The 14056-nt window shown below is 44.1% G+C and overlaps 1 pseudogene; it reads left to right on the top strand.

Annotated features, from left to right (window-relative positions):
- Positions 1-285: 285 nt before the first annotated feature.
- Positions 286-13725, top strand: LOC133059979 (DNA replication complex GINS protein PSF1-like; annotated as a pseudogene).
- The last annotated feature ends 331 nt before the right edge of the window (positions 13726-14056 follow it).

Raw genomic sequence — 14056 nt, 5'->3', positions numbered from 1 at the left:
CCGCCCCGCGCAGGCGCCCGCCCGGTCCGCCGCCCACACGACCCCCGACCCCCAGGCGCCGGCCGCTACTCGCCGCTCACGCCCTCTGCGCGCCGCTGACCTCGCAGAGGCTCGGCTAAGCTCTCCGCCCGGCGCCTGCGCCGAGTTCTGCAGAAGGCCGTGGAGCCGCCCGGGAGCTGCCCCGCGCGGCCGAGGGAAGGCTGCCTGAGTCGGGGCACCCTGAGGGCGGGGGCGGGCGGGCGCCTCCCCGGGCCGCTCCTCTGGGGCTGCACAACCGCGAGCGGGATGGCGGTTGTGCTTGTGGTTCCACTCCGTGGCTGTGGGCAGGTCGGTTTCGGTGGCTTCCCGCGCGCGGGGGTCGCCGCCATTTCCTCAGCGCCCCCCCGCCCCGCTTCCCGGAAGCCGCTGCGCGCGCGGGCTGCGCGGTGGGCGTCTCGCCCCGGTGACGCGCGGAGAGACCGGGAGACGGGCGGTTGGAGCTCAGGTGCGAGTTACCCCGCAGAGGTGGGGACGGGGTAGCCCGGGCGTTAGGGCCGCGCCCTGAGGGCTGCGGTGTGGGTAGCCCCCCGGGGCCGGCCAGGCAAACACCCTCCCCTCCCCGCCGCGGAAGGGCGGGCCGCAAGGGGGCTCTGGGGCGGGAGGTTCGCTCTTCACTCACAAGGCTTTTCAGAGGAGCCATGGGATTTCTCTGTGTTTAGATAGCTGTTGCAGTGCTTATGCCTCATCTGGTAAAGAATCTGCCTGCAATGTGGGACACCTGGATTCAATCCCTGGGTTGGGAAGATCCCCTGGAGAAGGGAAAGGCAACCCACTCCACTATTATGGCATGGACTGCCACAAAGAGTCAGACTGAGCGACTTTCACTTCACTAATTAAGGGGCTTCCCCATATTTAAGGGGCTTCCCTCATAGCTCAGTCGGTAAAGGATCTGCCTGCAAAGCAGGAGACCCAGGTTCGATTCTTGGGTTGGGAAGATCGTCTGGAGAAGGAAATGGCAACCCACTCCAGTATTCCTTCCTGGAGAAACCCATGGACAGAGGAGCCTGGCAGTCTGCAGCCCATGGGATTGCAAGAGTCGGACACGATTTAGGGACTAAACCACCCCGCAGTCCTTAGGGGAATGGATCGGATAGAAGAAAGACTGGTTCTGAGTGGGTTATGATAGACAGCAGGAGAGATGGATGTGGTCAACAGCCCGGTCCGGGGTCACTGAACAGCTTGTCCTGAGAGGACAGGTCTTGTAGGTACAGGACGGGCGTGGAGTTGAGAGAAATAGCGGGGGAGGGGAAACACCGTGTCTCTGGAGGCTTCTCTCAGGAAGCAGAGTAAACATCTGGCGGTCATCAGGGAGAGCCTTTGGGTAAGGTGAGTTTTGTTTTGAACATTCAAGAGCACTTCATCTGACACTTGGGCCATTTAACAGATGGGGAAGCTGAACCACTGGAATTACGCATCAAGTTAATGGGCATGTCTGAACTTGCAGTTGTTGGAAGCGGAGCCCCAGCTTGAATTCTGTTCCAGCCTGTTATTCTTGCAACTTCGGGCAGTTACCTTATCTAAAAAGTTAGGAGACCACAGTGGGCGGTTCACTGGAGACGTAGATCGCAGAGGGATTGTTGGTGTTCAGTCCCTAAGTCATGCCCCAGCCTTTATGACCACATGTACTGAGGCCTGACACCAGGCTTCCCTGTCCTTCCCTGTCTCCCTGAGTTTACTCAAATTCATGTCCAGTGGGTCAGTGATGTCATTCACCCATCTCACCCTCTGTAGTCCCGTTCTCCTTCATCATATCCTCAATCTTTCCCAGCATCAGGATCTTTTCCAATGAATCAGGTCTTTACATCAGGTGGCCAAAGTATTGGATCTTCAGCATCAGCATCAGTCCTTCCAAGGAATATTCAGGGTTGATTTCCTTTAAGATTGAGTGGATTGATTTCCTTGCTGTCCAAGGGACTCTCAAGAGTCTTCTGTAACACTACAGTTCAAAAGCATCAATTCTTTGGTGCTCAGCCTTCTTTCTGGTCCAACTCTCATATCTGTACATGCCTTCTGGAAAAAGCAAAGCTTTGACTATAGGGAGGGGCTTTTGTCTGCAAAGCCCTCTAGGCTGGTCATAGCTTTTCTTCCAAGGAGCCAGGGTCTTTAAATGTCACGGCTGCAGTCACCATCTGCAATGATTTAGGAGCCCAAGAAAATAAATTCTGCCACTGTTTTCATTTTTGCCCCATCTATTTGCCATGAAGCGATGGGACCAGATACCATGATCTTAGTTTTTGAATGCTGAGTTTTAAGCCAGATATTTGAGAAGGGTGGAGCGGCTTTCCAATATGTCCCCACTAGGGTGGGAAGACTAGGTCACACGGGAAGAAAGGAGCCCAAAGGTGCAGACAGTGCCCACAGGTGCTGGCTTTTCAGACTGTTAGTCCGGCTGTCTAGTTCGCTCAGACTTGGAAGTGTTGGTTTCCCACTTTGGGAAGCGGCAGGGTGGAGGTGGGGGATTCAGAGATGAACTTAGAAGTGTAAAATCACTGGCTTTTCTGGGTCTTAGAGGGCGTCAGTGCACCTTTTCTTGCAGTTGTGGCTGCCTTTGGGGGCTGGCCACTGGGACAGCTGAGTTGGAATTAGACTAAGAATTGGTCTTGATCTGATTGACCCCTCACACCCTGAACCCACACATGCTTTCAAGAATCATTCCCCCCTGGCAGATGGTAGCTGGTTTAGAGCAGGGACTCTGCCTTGTTCATTCCAGACTCCCTCATGGTTAGGTGCTGTGTTTGGCAAATTGGAATGATGCACTTTGTATCTGCAGAACTGATCATCGTTTGAGTCTTTAGGAAAATTATCTTGAGTTTCCAGGGGCTTACAGCTGGAGGTGGGAGCAGAAAATGATGCAATTCCCAGAGTAAATTTTAAAAATTTAAGTCTTAAAAAATAAATAAAAATTTAAATCTGAAAACTTGGTTGTATCTTTACGAGTTTATTTCATACTTATCTTTTGTATACCTGCTGATCTCCTAATTGTGCAAGAGTTTCAGCTGTCCTTTAAAATAATATTTGTGATGAAAGGAATATTTAAGTGAATTCTAGTAAATCAGACTTTTCCATGATAATTTTTTTAACCAGTTGATGAAAGAGTAGGTAAAATCATGTTTCCATTTTTCATTAGAAATCATTTCTTACATCCAAGCAGCATTAAATAGTGTAATTTTGTAGTTATAAACCGTAGTGCTAAAACATTTTTTCTTTTTTTTTTTTTTTGCTAATGCATCTATTTTGGCTCTAACAGTAGATGGGTTGCTTATCATTGTTTTGTTTTGAGGATTCTTTTGTTTGTTTCTTTTTCTGGTTGCCATTGTTATAGCATTATTGGGTTTTATTTTGGTAAAATTTTAATTGAAATATAGTTTATGTACAGTGTTTCAGTCATAGGGGTTGCCTGTTGACACACATTGTGTAGCATTTATGAATTTTATAATTCTAGTATTTTTATCCTTCCAAGGGAAATTGTTTTAGAAATTTGTCAAAGTAGAACGTGGAAAAACTCCTTTTACCTTTCTGTTTTCTATCCTAGCAGTGTGTAGGTTTTTTTTTTTTTTTTTTCCAGTGGTAACCTTTTAAGATCCTTTTCCAATTAATAATAAGTTATTTTCATGCTTTTGTCATGTGTTATTACTTCTGTAGACTATTGTCATTAGTTTTATTGAGGTATAATTTATGTATAACACAATACACATTTTAATAGAGTTTGGACAAATATATACAATCCTTATAACCAGCAACCCAACCAAGATTTCTGCTATCCCAAGGATTCCCTTTTCTCTTTTGTGGCACTGGCTACTTCCCATCTGCAGCCTTAGGTAGCCAAGGATTTTCTTTCCCCTACAGATTATATTTGTCTTTTTCATTGTATTTCTGGAGTCCACATGCCAGCAATAGCAAACTCCTCTGTACAGGGCCAGCTAGAAGCATACAGTGTGTGCTCCTTTCTGTCTGACTTCTCAGTCTTTAAGATTATCCTTAATGACTATGTTGATTGTGTATTTTGTTGGTAATTCATTCCTTTTATTTTTTTTAATTGTGGTGATACAAAACTAAATGTTGCCATTTCTAACCATTCTTCTGTGTCCACTTCAGTGGTATTAATTATATTCCCATTGTTCTGCAACCATCACCTCTATTTCCAAAGCTTTTTCATAACACCAAATAAACTCTATAGCTTTTAAGCAGTGACTACCCACTCTCCTACCCCCTCAGCCTGGTAGCCTCTAATCTACTCTGCTTCTATGAGTTTGCCTATTCTAGACATTTCAGATGAGTTGCATCATACCATATTTGTCCTTTTGTGTCTGGCTTATTTCACTAAGCAGTGTTTTCAAAGTTCATGTTGTATCTATCAGCATTTTCCTTTTGACTGAGTAATTTTCCATTGAATAGACATACTTTGTATGAACATAGGTTTTCAGTTCTCTTGAGTGTGTACCTAGAAGAGGAATTGCTGGATAATATGGAAATTCGAAATTTGACTTTTGTGGACTCACAAGGCTGTTTTCTATAGGGCTGTACCATTTTACATTGCTACCTGCATTGGACAAGGGTTCCAGTTTCTCCCCATCCACTCCAACACTTGTTATTATAGCCATCTTAGTAAGTGTGGAAGGACTTTTGCTTTTTCATAAGATACATAAGCAAAGACTGTTGCTACCAACTTGGTAGGGGAATTAATGAGTGTAATTGTATATGTTCCAGGAGGATGGACTGAGGCAAGTTCTGGAGGAGATGAAAGCCTTAAACGAACAAAACCTACCTGATGTGTAAGTTGGTAAGTTGATATTTTAAAACAGTTTAAGAAATATGATATTGATGTCAGATCATCTTAACATTAGTTTTTAGATATGATTTGTGTTTTTTGTTTTCTTTTAATTCTCTGTGAGCCTGGTCATACCCTAGCTATACAGAAGTAGAAGGATTTGTGTTAATGATTCTTATGTCTCTAGGGACGAAATAGTGCTTGGCACATGGTAGATGTTCAATAAATACTTCTTGTTTGACTGGTGTGACTTGAAAGGAATTAGGGTGGATCCAAAAGAGATGATCCAGGAGCAAGTAACAGAGCTGATGAGTAAAGGGCATTGTTTCCACTGCTTGTTTTCATCAGGTGAGGCCTTAGTGGGTTTCAAGGGAGAAGAGGCAGCTTGCAAATTTAGCAGGAGTAGCAGAGACTTGTGAAAGCTTGACTGAAGTTGGCTGGGAACTCGTGCTGCAGAACACTACAGCTTGGTAGGCTAGAGGGTTCTGGAGTTGCAGACTGTTTAGAGTCAAGCATGGTAGTTGGCACAGGGGAGAATTTGAGCTGAATGACAAACTTCAGAGGATCTGTGATTGGGTGAAGAATAAGACACAAGAGTACTGACTGCTGGAGGGAAAATGAGTTATTGAGAGCTCATCCTGGAGAGAAGTATGTCTGCAACTTGAGATTTCGTCCCTGGCCTTGTTCGGTAGTGTTTTCATCAGTTGGTTGGGCATAGAAATCGGTAGCATGTTGTTAGGGTGCGTGGAGTACACAGAACGGCAGGGACACTTTGCAGTGACTGTGTTACTGATGATGAGGAACTGATGTGCAAGAGGTCTGCGGTCAATGTAAGGGAAATGGAAAGTCCTGCACTCGGGTTCCCAAGTCCTTCATTTGTTCCTGCAACTCAGCAGTTATGAGCTGACAAAGGGCTCTGGTGTTTCAACTGTAAACAGCAGAATCAAGAGGTTTGGCCCCATGGCCCTCAACAGTGTCATGCAGAAGGCAGGTGTTAAATGCGGGTAAAGCGGGTCAGAGTACCTGCTGTGAAGGAAAACACCATACTGGGAGGAGACTCATGCACTGAAAATATTGGTAGATTGTGAAATCTGGGAAATTCTTTCCGAGGAATAGACTCTTCAGCTGGAGCCTGAAGAAGCGGGTTTTAGTGAGGAAGTAACTGTGGGCAGAGAGCATTCTAGTTTTAGGAAACAGCATGTGCAAAGGCCCTGAGTCTTAAAAGAGGGTGGGATGCCCAGGGACCTGGGCCTTCCCAAAGGCCAGTGTGGCTGCAACCCGGTGAGCAGGCCGAGAGCAACACCAGAGGAGATTTCTAAGGATGTGGGGCAGGTGGTGGCATGTTTGTGTTCTAAGGTCATCTAAGGACGACCCTGACCCTATGTGGATAGGGGATAGTGGGATCGACAGAGAGGATGGGGGTCATGCAGGTGACAGCAGAGGTGAGCCAGACCAGTTGGAAGGAGAACAGTTTACACACCTGTTTAGGAAGTGACTGAACAGGCCTTGGTCCAGTAAGGGAATAATTTTCCTCTATTCGAACCATGGGGAAAATCAGGATCTAAAATTCTGTGCCCTATCCTCCCAGTTTGGTTCTGGGCAGGACACCACTGTTACCAGTTTCTGGTTAAAATTCTGTGTCAGAAGAAATATATTCCTATTTAATTGCTCACATGGAAATGTGAATTTTTTAAGTAAGTTCTTGTGTGCTGAATCAAGTACTTTGACGTTAAGTTGGGTGTATTTTATTTGTGCAATTCATTATAATCAAGAGCACATTGTAAGCAGTGTGGAGAATAAATCTAACGTTTCTAGAATGGCAGAAGTGTCTAGAACAGATCTAGAAGACATGGGGCATATATTTTGCCTCTATTTTCAGGGTCTAGAGCAGGCACATACATTTTATATTTATCTGTTCCTTTTAACACTCTAAAGGAGATATCTATTAATTCTGTACATCTGGTTTTGTTTTGTTTTCTTTCTTTCTTTTTGTTTTTTCAATTGTGGTTAAGATACACACCAGATAGCTCAGTGGTAAAGAATCTGACTGCCAATGCAGGAGATGCATTCCCTGGGTCGGGAAGCTCCCCTGGAGAAGGAACTGGTGACCCACCCCAGTTCTCTTTCCTGGAAAATTCCAAGGACAGAGGAGTCTGGCAGGATATAGTCCATGGTGTCAAAAAGAGGCGGACATGACTGAGTGACTGAGAACACATACCATACAGCGTATTCTAAACATTCATAGTGTCATATAGCTATCACCACCACCACCTTCTTCAGAAGTCTTCATTTTGCAAAACTGAAACACCATACCCAGTAAACAATTGTACATCAGATTGGAAAGGGTGATGCTTGTCTGATATCTAAGGAGACACATATTTTATAGGGTAAAGCCAAGATTTTCTCCCTCTCCGTGTAAAGGACCCTAAAGTACAAACATGCACAGAGTTGAAGATAAAGAACTATTTCTTGGATGAGTGGAGGAGCACTTGACTTTAGAGTCCTTTGCTCACTTTATGGGAATGAGGATTTGAAAGTATTGATATCATAGAAAGAGGACTTCGTAAGATGAGAGCATGATGTGAGGCCATAATGTTATGCACCATGATATTTGATCTCTTATCCCATCATGAAAAAGGGATTCTAAAAAGTGAGGCAAAGATTGTCTTTTGGAGACAATGGAAATTCATCAGTGTACAAAACCCAATGTGCCACGTGGCTAAACAAGAGAATGGGAGTATGATCCTAGGCAAATTAGTTAGGTATTTATTTATTTATTTAACTAAAGTTTGTGCACACAGCTTGCAGGATCCTAGTTTCCTGACCAGGGATTGAACCTGTGCCCTGAGCAGTGAAAGTGCAGTGTCTTAAACATTGGACCGCCAGGGAATTCCCTGACCCTTTTCTATTTTATCCAATTAGCAAAAGCTCTGACGTGGAGGCAGGTAGGTTAACTACTAACACAAATGGCTGACAACAAGCATGGCCTCAGTTGTTAGCTGACTTTGAAAATGTGACTTGTTCTCAGTAGACATTCTTTTCCTTAAATGTTTTACCAGGAATAACGCAAAGTCAGGAGGACGGGGTGATTTGGTCCCAGCCATCAAGTTTCGACACTGTTCTTTGCTAAGAAGACAGCGCTGCGCCGCAGCCTGCCTGTGAGCTTCTGTGTTTGCGCGGGTGGCAGGGAGCAGAGGGGGTTCCTGTCCCAGGGGGTGTCAGAAATTCTTGGCGATGTCTCTCTTCTATGAGCATTCTGAATTTTCTCTTTGTTTCCTTTTAAATTTTTTTTATTATGGAAAGTTGCAGTATTCTTAAATTAGGGAATAATATTACAGCCCCCCATGGAGCCATAATATAGGTCAAACAGTTCTTCACATTTTCCCATAATTGCTTCGTCTTGTTTTATGTGTCTAGGCTAACCATTAGGCATTCTCCACTGAACAGTTTTGTGTGCATCTTTAAGAAATAAGGCCCTCTGGGGCCTTTTCTCACTGTATAGTTGACCTCTCACCACTGTGTAACTCTCCTGTCTGGAGCAGTGAGTGTCCCTTCACAGCATCCATCCAGTCTGCTCCTCTTTTCCCTGTTGTCCCGAAGGTGTCCCCTTGCAGTGGTTTGTTTGCCTCCGGAACCAAATCAAATCCACGTGTTACCTTCTGGTGGATCAGTCCTAAGCCTTTCCTGATCAAGACAACTTCTGATCCAATGCGGTATTAATGTTCCAGGCATGACCGGCTGCTTCGGATTAGAGCCCTCAGGTGGGGTTATGGCAGTGTCTTGCCAAGGCCTTTATGATTTCACATGTCTGCTGAAGAGATAAGTTAGCACTCTTGTTCAAATCTGTAAAGTCGGAAACTGGCTGAGCTTCTGGCTCAGCTTCTACAGTAGTATTTATAGTACTTGTCTTTTTGTTTGAACCTTTGATTTTCAGTAGTTTTTGGTCTGTTTCAGAATGGTAGTAGTAATTCTAAATGCTGTATGGAAAACTACTATTAACAAAATAAAGGGTCCCGTTATGTTAGTTGCTAGAGATCCATCAGTAGGGTGCAAAACAGGCATCATTATTTGGAAATTTTTCATAAAATATGTGTGTGTACATACTTTGCTTGGGGCTTCCCAGGTGGCACTTGTGGTAAAGAACTTGCCTGCCAATGTAGGAGACGTAAGTGATGCGAGTTCAATCCCTGGGTTGGGAAGATCCCCTGGAGGAGGGCTTGGCAACCCACTCCAGTATTCTTGCCTGGAGAATCCCATGGACGAGGACCCTGGTAGGCTACAGTCCATACAGTCACAGAGAGTCGGACACGACTGAAGAGACTCAGCAGGCACACACATACTTTGCTTATCTTTGTGAATATGTGTGATGAATTCTTGATTTGTTCAGTCACTGAGGCACAATATTTAAGGACACAGGATTGAAGGCAAGCAGACTCTTGTGGAAATATTGGCTCTGCTTCTGTGAGATCCTAGGCAGGAGGCTCCATCTCTCCCTGTGCCTAAATTCCCTCATTTGCAAAGTGAAAGTCATAGCATCTGCTGCAGTGACTTCAGACACTAACTCCCTAGTTAGACCAAACTTCATAGGTTAAGACTGCCCTCACTTCAGACACCAGCCATGGTTTGGGTGTTCCCAGGGCCACTCTCCCTTCGGACCACCTGGCTGCAAATTCAGAGATTCCCACTCTCCCCTCAGGTTTGAGGCTTTTAGCCTCTTGACATCACTGCAGAGAGGAGAGGGGAGCCAGAAGTAGGGCTCCATCACCTGTGATTCAGTCCGTCATAGTTTGATACATCGATGCACCTGTGTCCTGACATCCAGACTTGTGCGAGCTTCCCTGGTTGACACCACATCATGTGCATTGTTCCACGGCAGTGTGCCGGGAGGGTGGTGTGTCCTGATTCCTCGGGGAGAGGAAATCAAAGCTTCACATCTGGGACCCTCCCAGACCTCACCCTGGGTGTCTCTTCCTTTGGCTGGTTCTCATTTGTATTCCTTTCACTACAGTACAACAGTGGACATCAGGGCAGTGGTTTCCTGGGTCCTGAGAGTCGTTCTAGCAAAGTATCAAACCTGAGGGAGGGGTGTATGTGTGTATGTATACATGTGCATGCTTTACTAGTGAAGGTTATGAAGATGTTTTTCTGTACAGTCTTCTCGGAGTTATCTTGTTTTATTTTTCACAGAGACATCCATGATACTGGAATAGATTCTTGTGAATAATGTATGAGCCAAGTTGCATGTCTGTGGTTGGCGGGGAGGGGGCCGGGCTTTCTTTTGTCTTAGTTTGTTTGTCCTTGTACCTTTTTCATACTGTTTAAGTGCTTATAATTTTGCAGTACTTCTTAAGTAAGTTTTCCCATTTTGTTCTTCTTTCTCAAGTGTCTTGACTATTTTTGGCTTTTTGCATTTCCATGTAAATTTTAGCCTTATTTGTCAAGTTTGATATTTTTAAACAATTGGAGTTTTGATTGAGAATGACTTGGATCTGTAGATCAGTTAACAGTATTGTAATACTGAATCGTCCAGTCCTTGAAAGTGCTGTATCATTCTGCATTATTAGGAACCAATGTGCAGAATGACCAACACCTACTGTTCTAGGTACCAGTGCTTGGTTCATAAGAGGCAATTGATAATATTTGTAGTTTGAATGAATGGTCATAGGGAGAATGCATGTGGGCATCTGTGCTGTTTTTGAAAGGCTTAGTGTACAGTTTCTGCAAGTTTATTTTCTTACAGCTTTGTCAAATGGCCATCTTTATGTTTCCAGGTGGACTGGTTCAATGGTTACAAAATGTCCCTTGCTACCTACATGAGGTCATTGGCAGGAGACCAAGGTTTGGACATCACACAGGATGTGAAACCTCCAAAAAGCCTATATATAGAAGTAAGTATACCTTTAAAAAAACTGGGTGTTTCTTTAATGCTTAGAGTGTGCTTACTTTTATCCAAAGGAGGGGGTATATGAATATCTACTATTGTATATAGGCATATAACTGGGAGGCACCATAGGTTTGGTTTCTGACTCACAATAAGGTGAAATTTCACTGAAACATGTCACACAAATCTTTTGGTTTCCCCGCGCATGTGAAACATGCTTACACTCATCTATTGAGTATGTCTTAGCATTATATACATGTTTCATTGCTAAAAAATTCTGCTCTCTGACAATGCAGGGTTGACACAAATCTTTAGTTTGTAAAAAAAAAAAGAAAAAATCAGTATTAGAGAAGCACAATAACGCAAAGCACAAACAAGAGAGGAAACATAAACCCAAGCCAAAACGTTTGCCTGTAGTGGGAATGGGATTGAACCATTAAAAAATTCTGGCGGTACGTGTTTTTAAAGTTTTAACTTTAGAACCATGTAAGTATTTTACACATTGTTAAAAGAAAATGAAATCAAAGTGAAAAACCAACGCAAAACTCTCCTTGGCATCTCCTTCAGTTTCCTTGCTGTCCATGCTGACCTATACATATATTCAGAGATTTGCCATTTTTCTTCCTCCCCATCAAAACTGGACAGTTTGAACTGCTAGAATGCCTCAGGAAAGAATGCTAAGCCTAACTACAAAGAGAAGACACAAACAGAGCCTAACGCTTACCTGGAGGTGCATGTACAGTACCCAGCTACTGGATGGTAACTCCATAATAAAAAATAATGTAGATATTGTAAAACATCAGTTTTTCTTTTCAGGTGCGGTGTCTAAAAGACTACGGAGAATTTGAAGTTGAAGATGGTGCTTCAGTGCTATTAAAAAAAAACATAGCCAGGGATTTACTGTCTTAGGATACTTTAAATTTTTAAGCGTGTCAAATGACGGAAATGTTGGAATCAGTAGTAAACTACATACCACCTTGCGATGATCATTTGTGTCATAGACATTAAGTTTATCATAAAATATCTTTTATCCTTTTTCTAAAAACTTGAAGCAGAAAGGGGCGATACAGTTGACCCTTGAACATCATGTAGGGATAATGGGTGTAGTCAGACTGCCCGCTCCCCACAGGCTCTAGACACACGGGCTTCCATTGTGGCAGCATGCAGACTTGGTAGTTGTGGTGTGTGGGCTCTGTGGCATGTGGATTCTAGAGTTTGTGGGCAGAAGCCTTCCTCTTGATGAGATTTTGTCTCTCAGGATCAATCTGTAAAACTGGGGTAACTTAAAAGCATCATCTACTCTAGTGGACATTAAGGGGCTTCTAACATGTCTTAGCACATCTGAAATAAGTTTTCTATAAAATCTGTGTTATAGATCACCCACACAATGTGAAATATTAACAGGGAAACATTTTCCTACCATACAGTCCTTTATTGTTGACTCTATGGGGCATGTTTCTCATTGCCCAGAAATGAGAACAAATGTCTTTAGTAGACATTGGAATAACTGTTCAGTGAACAACTCCATCGTTTTTTTTTTTTCCTTTTACTTTTTGGATTTCACAGTTGTAAGACTTAAACATTCAGTTAAGTTAGCCACCAGCCCTTGGCCCATGGGTCTTCATGACTGGTTGGCAGGAGTTTCTTTGGCCGTGGGTCCCACGCGAGGCCTTTGAGCTTGTAGAGAACTGTCAGGCGCACGTGCTGCTGAAACAGCATCCGCTTCCTTGAGCACTTACTCTACTCGCTTCTTCAGTTCCTTTCTAGAGTTCTCTACGCTGCACTTTCTAATGCACTGTTTTTCATTTTTACTCAGGGATCTATATCTGTCTAGTCTTTGAGATTCCTTTGGTCACCTGTGAGCTGAAAAGTCTTCCTGCCTCACTCCCTGCCCCTCCCCGTACCAGAATTTAGTCAGTGTGCCCTTGTGGGTTGAGCCTTGCTGTTTGGGAGGGAATGAGACCAGGAGATGCCATTCCAGCTCAGAATGAGAGCAGTGAGCTCTCAGGAGATACGGAGGATGAGCCTTTGCCGGGCACCACTGTCCTCACACACAGCATGTGGCCAGCATTCTTGGGTTACAAAGACTTTTCATCCTTGAAGAATATGGGAGAAGAGTTGCACTGTTAGAGGAATGACTGTTCAGACATAGATCCTCGAAGAGGTTTAGTGGAGAATACACTCCTTCCGCGTGCCTTCTTAGTGAACTGTTGCCACAGCCCTTGTGGTCCGTGGCCCAGATCACCTACCTGGCTTTCCTGTGTTTAAATCTTAAAATGCGAACACTGAAGAGAATACCTACTAGAATTCATAAGTCTTTAGTTTAAATTTAACTTAAGCAAGGAATGCATTTGTGTATAAAATTCAGATTTTAGTATAGCTCTAAGTAACATCAATTTCAGTTGATGAAAATAGCAAATATACTTAAGCTTACTTTAACTCCTTCACTGGTGCAGTTTGAAATATTCATCGTGTATTGCTGCTTTTTAATGACACAGCATGTAACTTAAAACACTTTTCATTCCTCTCTCTTCCTCCCCTCTCCCCTGAGCACTTTTTACCTCGGTGGAAGTACGAGCAGCTGATTAGACAAGGCGTTCTGGAGCGTGTGCTGTCATGACCCCTGGCCAGATGGCTGCTAAGACTCCCTCCTGGTGTGAGACTGCACCAACCAAGGTCACTTCTCCACCTCCCTCTCTACCTCCCCAAGGCCCACTGCTTTTTGGTTCTCAAATGGAAAGTTTCTTTATGCAGGAATGCTTTGCAGAAGAGTATGGTTAGATTGTTTTCTTTTTTTTTCTTTTCATTTGGATGTTAATTTCTCTTTTTTTCATTTCTGAATATAATCCCATTACCTTCCATGGTAAACATATTTGTGAATCTGTGTTGTATGTTTGTACTTTGAAGTATTGGTTCTCAAAAGAGAGTTTGCACTCTGGCCATACAGAGAATCCACACACATCCACCCTGCTGTCCACAGCTCTACAGCAGAGTCCAAGGTCAGGGTTTTAGCAGATGCTGAGCTTAAAGAGAATGCTTCCCGGCGCGTAAACTGCCATTTCTCATTCTGTCCTCACAGCGTGCAGGAGGTTTGAGTTTCTATCGTACAGGATTCTCCCCTTTGTGTAGTAAGCTCTCTCTGAAATCACAACGTCCTACTAATCCCCAAATGCTTCCCTGTGTTTCAGTTTCATGCCAGTGAACACTTGTTAGATGTTCGTCTCTTTTAAACACTGAGGGAAGGTTCACCTGGTGTGAAGGGAGGCCTCGTGTCCCTCAGCCTCTTGGATTGTTGCTGGAAGTGTGCTGTGCAGGCCAGGCAGCTGCATTTCCGAAGTTTGTTTCCAAATCCCATGGGCAGGTGGAGC

The sequence above is a fragment of the Dama dama genome, chromosome 7 (assembly GCF_033118175.1).
Source record: "Dama dama isolate Ldn47 chromosome 7, ASM3311817v1, whole genome shotgun sequence".
In the NCBI taxonomy this organism is placed as follows: domain Eukaryota; kingdom Metazoa; phylum Chordata; class Mammalia; order Artiodactyla; family Cervidae; genus Dama; species Dama dama.
Note: the sequence above shows the minus strand (reverse complement) of the source record. Positions and strands in the feature narration are given on the sequence as shown.